This window comes from Drosophila miranda, chromosome XR, assembly GCF_003369915.1.
Source record: "Drosophila miranda strain MSH22 chromosome XR, D.miranda_PacBio2.1, whole genome shotgun sequence".
Classification (NCBI taxonomy): Eukaryota; Metazoa; Arthropoda; class Insecta; order Diptera; family Drosophilidae; genus Drosophila; species Drosophila miranda.
In genome coordinates this window covers 43,149,642-43,156,533 of record NC_046674.1, presented here as the reverse complement: position 1 = coordinate 43,156,533, position 6,892 = coordinate 43,149,642, and positions in this window count along the sequence as shown.

Here is a 6,892-nt window from a genome sequence, read left to right as displayed (position 1 = left end):
GTCGAAGATCATGATGTAGAGAACATTCATTTAACAAGGGACTGAAAATGCCGTTCGACCTCGGTAAACCGTATGGGTACGGATGACCAGAGTAGCTTTCCTCAGAATAGGTGGTTTGGAAAAATTGGGCAAAAAGATCGGCAATTGCCTGATCAATATTTGCCGACGTATTACAAAATGATAGCGAGGATGGGTGTGCGGACGTTTAGGGTCCTGAGAAAAACGTATCCTGCATTGAGATAGGTAGTTCTTATAGCATTGTGCGTTAAGAACTGAAAAGTTTGACCGAGCTGTTACATAGCGAGAGTGAGTGAACCAACTTCTAAAATTTTTTTATAAAGTCTTGATTTTAAGTTTTTTAGGCTAGATAACTCTTTGGTAAACCAAGGGGATTTTCCAGATCTAATCGGACAAGAATCAAAAAATGTGCCAAGAGCATTAAAAAAATGTTTGTTCCTTTTATGACATCAGTGCACAAGTACAAAGCGGACCAATCAAAATCCCTAATGAGTTTATTAAGCTTCGTAAACTCGGCTTTACGAAAGCAACGGACACGTTCAGGTGGCCTACTCGACCGATCCAATACAGTTGGTCCTATATCTAGCGACACTTCGAAAGTAGGATGGTAGGCGTCTTCAGGTATAGTGAGCGGAAGGGCTTGGGTTAACAACACTAAGGTCGGATCCGATACAAAGCACAGATCAAGCAATCGACCCAAGGAATTTTTCACATGGTTGACTTGAGACAGGGACAGGTCAAGCAAGCCGTCAACAAAGTCATGTCGTGACATGGGCACTAGGTTACCAGACTCGTTTACCGAAGACCAAACAGTTCCTGGCAAGTTGAAGTCACCAAGATCTATCATATGATCTTTATCTGCAATCAGAACCCCTCCTGCACGTTGAGACGAACGATCCTTTCTAAAAGTTGTGTACCGACCTGCCAAAACCTCGGAACTAAGAATTTCCGGCTTTAACCAGGTTTCATTAAACACAATAACGTGGGAAGCAAATGCAACACTATCCCGGAAAAGAATGCTGAGCTTACTACGCAAGCCTCTTACATTCTGATAGGTTACTAAAAGAGAAGTTAGTTTTTTGGAAAGGTGGAAGCAAGACGGGAAGTTGAGGAAGAGGAAGTTGAGGTTGAGGGTGGCACACTGGAAAGATTTGTAAGGGATATGGGGGGCCTATTCTTCTTCTTAGCCTTAAACTCCTTCACCACCAAACCAAAATTTGGCGGAGCAAATGGTGTCAAATTGAGTTGGGGAGATGCTTATCTTAAACGAGGCTATCTCCCTGGCATAAGAGAAGTTAAATTTCTCCACCTTTAAACCCACGGCTTTTATTTTGCTTTGAATAAAAGTAATTACATCATTAGATGTGTGGGCAGGAGCCAGCCGTGAAACAAAAGCTTGTCGTTTTGGTTGGACTCCCACCAGTGGTTTAGGCACCACAGGCCTAGTACCTGTGGTGGCAATATCCGGATGTCCAGACCTTCTTGCGGACACCACGGAAACGGACGCTGCAGACGTACTTCGCTGCACGTTCTCCGAAGCGATGAATTCGGCTACCGAATCTGCATCGCCAGCAGCTGTCGTTGCCTTGGAGTGGCAAACGAGATTAACTGCTGCACATTTGGAGTGGTCGGAGTCATTTTTTTCGTCCGCGAACGGCTGAGTGACGTCTGGCACATGCAGATCCCGCGGAGTTACCCTTTTACGCCTCGGAGACTTATTCAGTAGTTGCAGACTGCCAAATTGAGACTCCATGGCTAGGAGCCGATCGTGCGCCCTTCCGAGTCTGGCTCATAAATATGACCATGTCAGTCTCAACCGCACGGCATGCCTCACAACGATAGTGCAAGCCATTTTGCGTGCACTACACTATCGCAGAGCCAGCAGGGAATACTCAGCTGATCATGATTTTTTGGCACACACCATATTAAAACATTTGAAAAAAATTAAAATCAAATAATATTTTAAAACAAATGGCTATCAAACCAGTGTGCCAGACTAACGCTAATAGGAGGAGAGGAGAACAGTTGCAGCAGCAGCTAATGAGAGAGAGAGAGAGCTAATGAGCAGAAAGTTACGAGAGCGAGATAGATAGAACAGTTATTGAAGTTGAGGTGATAGCAAGAGAGTGATAAAACAACAAAAGCTGCAAGACGAGAGACGAGAGCTGTAATGCAATGTAATGCGTACTCACGGCAACAACAAAAACACGACAAGCCAACGCCGAAAAAATTGAAGTTTAATAAATAATGTTTAAACACAAATCAAAGGGCATGCACTCGCGGAATAGAATAGATTTCCAGATTGTAGGCTGGTTCGGAAGTTAATTAAAGTCTATTTATGAAAACACCGGTTTTTTATGCAAAACAAAGGGAAAATATGCGGAGCGCAAAACAAAAACGCGTGTGATCTACGAAAGAGAACGAAGTTTTGAAATGATCTTAATTGTATGATCAACAAAGCTTCCTCATGGTCACATATCTTGCGGACATTAAGCTATTGTTTTCGCTTTGTACATCGACGCGCGTCATCGTTTTTATCGTCAAGGAAGCTTCAATATGCCCGCTTTAGGGTAATCAAACATGTCCAGATGGAGTTCTTCCAAGTGGAGTACAAACAGCTGACCACTGGACAAGCACTTTCTCAAAAATCCAAGTTTATTCGCTACACTTCATTTGTTGACGACCAAGGAATTCTGCGCGTAGGAGGACGCATTGGCAATTCGATGGCAACCTTTTATGTAAAACATCCCACACTTCTCCCAAAGGAATCACCAGGCGCTGTTTTACTAGCTAGACACCAGCACGTCACATCGCTACACGCTGCAGTCGAATTTATATTCCACACGTTGAGACAGAAGTATTGGATCCTTGGAGCCCGTAACATAGTCCGCAAAATTGTATTCAACTGCAAGCCAAGGTTCAAGGATTCTGGAAAACTTTGCTTCCTTGCAACCTCGCACGAACTGGCAGCAGAAGTCCAACAACATAACCGTGGACACTCTGTGGTACTAAAGGAGCCGAATCAACCGCCTAGCAAGTGGCGTCTTGGGCGAATCACCGAAGTTTATCCTGGCCAAGACGAGAGGGTTCGAGTGGTCACCGTAAAAACAGCCCAAGGAGTTCATTAGATACCTATTACCAAACTTGCTGTGCTTCCCATGTTCTGAACAGTCGTTCAGGGGGGCCGGTATGTTGAGAATTTAGCCGCGTAGTTTTAGTTCAATGTTCATGTATATTACATCTGCCCTATTCAAATGCTCTTGATTTTATTAAACCGCTTAAGTAACTATTTTTACGCGCATAGCTGTGTTGTTATTGCTTGTGTCCAAAACATAGCTGTAATTTTCTGACAAGTATAGCCAAAGCCCGCAGCTGCTCACGCATCGATGTGCACCGTTTTGCATTGGACCGTCGCATCGCATGATGCGGATCTCTTTTGGCTCGACTTCGTTTGTGGAGTGAAAGTTAGTAGAAATTTATAGATTTCTAGAATAACCAACCGCACGCATAGTTTGTACCGCCGCATCATCGACTCCCCCGCTATTCATATACATACATGTAAAATACCTTGTAATATAACCACCAATATTAAATAAATAAATAAGCTCAATATTTAAAAGATTAAACAGTCCACTAAGTCATAACCACGAAGCGACGCACCAAAGCGGATTAAACCGGAAAATATTCTGGAGATTGTTCGAAAAATGTTTAAAGTCCAGAATGAGCAGCAGAAATTACAGGACGAGCACCAGGAAACAAAGCGAGAGATACACCAGCAAACTGCGAGCAGCCAATGCCAGACTAACTTCCAAACCGAGCAATTTTTACGGGAGTCCAAAGTGTAATGTTTATATATTACATATATGTATAGCTTTATTCTAGTCAATAAAAAAGCCAATTTAAAAATTTTAAACTGTTGAAATTTCACAATTAAGACCATAATATTGTTATTTTATATTCATCAGCTGCTTTTGATGGATGATAGATGTTGGAAGGTTCCATTGATAATCGGGGTTTCACATCTGTCAAAAAATCCCACCGTTCTCCGGGATGTCTTAATATGCAGAGCCTAATACAAATGTATGTATTTGTATGCATATAGTCTTCGAATCCCACCGTTTGCTTTAGAACGACATATCGATGGACAAAAAAAACCGGGACATATCGTTCAATTAAATATTATCGAAGTGCCAACGATGGTTGTGCAGCCCTAAGTCTTATATTTAGTATGCTTGAATTCTAATTCACATTTATCAAATACATAGATACTTTCGGTGTTATCAATATGCCTAAGGAACAGTTTCGTGCATCGGCTCTGAACAAAAAAATGTAAGTGTCTCCATCTTAAATTTGAACTAGTTAAAATCACCGTTTCCCCAGTTCACATGTACAGTTTGGAATCGTGGCCGATGAGATTCAGCAGGAAGCGCTGGTAAGGATCACCTCAAAAAATCTCTATCAGGGACAACGACAACCGGTGCCTTCTGGCGTACTGGATCGTCGAATGGGCATCAGCACGAAAGATGCTGTATGTGAAACGTGCGGTCATGGTTTGATGAGTGCATCGGGCACTTTGGCTATTTAGACTTAGCGCTCCCAGTCTTCCACATAGGCCACTTCCGTGCCACAATTAATATTCTACAGATGATATGCAAGTCGTGTGCTCAGGTGATGCTAAAGTTTGAGGACCGTCTTTCATTTGAAAAAAGCTACATAATCCAAATTTCTCATATCTGGGAAAAAAGGCCTTGCATGCACAGATGTTGGCCAAAGCCAAGAAAGTCACAAAATGCCCACACTGCGGAACCGCCAACGGAGGCGTGAAGAAGGGTCCTGGGCTTCTGAAGATTCTGCATGATCCATACAAAGGGCGCAAGGTAGATGCTGTGTTTACAAGCAACATGGATGAAATGCTTCGCTCGACAGAGTTCAATCGCGACCTTAATCTTACACTCAGTAATTACAGCACGGCTGAGGAGCTCACTCCACTAATGGTGCTGGACCTTTTTGAACAGATCCCACAGAGTGATGTAGCCTTATTGGGAATGTGCTCTCGTGGTGCCCATCCAAAGCATCTAATTGTGACGCGTGTATTTGTGCCTCCTGCCTGCATTCGTCCATCGGTATTATCAGAAGTAAAGGCCGGCACAACAGAAGATGACTTGACTATGAAACAGAGCGAGATCTTACTAATTAATGATGTGATCCAGCGGCACATGGCTACCGGCGGAAAAATAGAACTTATATATGAAGACTGGGACTTTTTACAACTGCATGTGGCCCTTTACTTTCATCGCGCCATAGCTTGTGGTTTTGAATCTCCTAGATCCTTTTCTTTTTTAAATGGTATTTTAACCATACACCTACCATTCTCATCTCTTCTTGTTGTTTCCAAGAAATGCTTCTCGCAAACATCTTCTACATCATTCTTTTCACTTTCCAATTTCCAGAACCGCTCTGAGTTCCCAACTTCAATTGTTGTCGCCACAATAAATTTATCACCTTTTGATTTGGTGCAACCGGATATAATCCATCCGAATTCTGTATTTCGGCCAAGTAGTCCGTTTATTTTGACTACTCCGTCTTTTAAAATATGTGTACACATCTATCCCAATTATTACATCTACCCTACTTGGATTGTTAAAGTTAGGGTCTGCCAACACATAATCTTGCCACTTAGTTTTGTCAATATTGAATGGCTTTATAGGTAAAGCTTTCATCAGTCTCGGAAGAATAATTGCTTCAATATTTAGAGGACCTTTATCATAATCACGAGTTTTTACCGATAAAGTATGTTTGTACTTTGAAGTGCAAGAGTCTGTAGATGACACTCCACTTACCTCGGTGTTCGCTCTTTTTCGTACTAAGTTTAATGTTTGCGCAGCTTGCTCTGAAATTATGGTACATTGCGACCCACAATCAATTAGAGCTTTAAAGATTTGTATCCGAAGGCTGCTTCTGTGCTTGTACGAGACGCGTACGTGGATGATATTCCTACTGGTTGCGATAATGTCGACGATCTCATTGCACTCAAAGATGAATTAAATTTGCTATTGAGCCAAGCTCAGCTTAAACTTCGAAAATGGAGTTCAAACTGTTGGTCACTACTCAATTCGCTGCCAAAGGACATTTGTGAGTATCCGCTTGAAGCCCTAGAGAGAGATAGCCCCACTCAATATGTCAAGGTTCTTGGAATACGCTGGGACCCGGCTGTAGACGAGCTTTCCACAAGTGCTCTGACAAAACGGATTTTACTGTCTGAGCTTGCCAAGATCTACGATCCACTGGGCTTGCTTGCCCCCACAACTGTATTTCTAAAGGTTCTCTTTCAAGATAGTTGGCTGAGCTCGGTCGAATGGAACGAATCACTACCCGCGCAGCTATGCGCACGGTGGAAACAGATTGTAGCTGAAGTTCATTTACTGGAAAGCTGTCGCATACCTCGCTACCTATCCTCGCCACTTCAAGCAACGGAGCTGCATGGATTCGCCGATGCTTTGTCTCATGCATACGCCGCTGTCATCTACAGTCGCGTGAAATTCAATAATGACTATGTTGTAAGACTGATCGCCGCAAAAATCCCGTGTTGCACCCATCAAACCTATATCCAAATATCCAATATCCGAATTGAATGCAGCCCATCTTCTGTCGAAATTTATGTCTTTGGTTAAGCACTCTCTAATGATTCCTATTTCCAGTACTTCGTGTTAGTCAGACTACGAAAATTGTACACATTGGCTCTCATCACCACCACGAATTTGGAACAGTTATGTTTGTAATCGCACTGCTGAGATTCTGGAAGCTTGTTCACGTAGCTGCTGGTAGCACATTCGCATCGAGGACAATTCCGCGGACTATGCATCACGTGGACTTC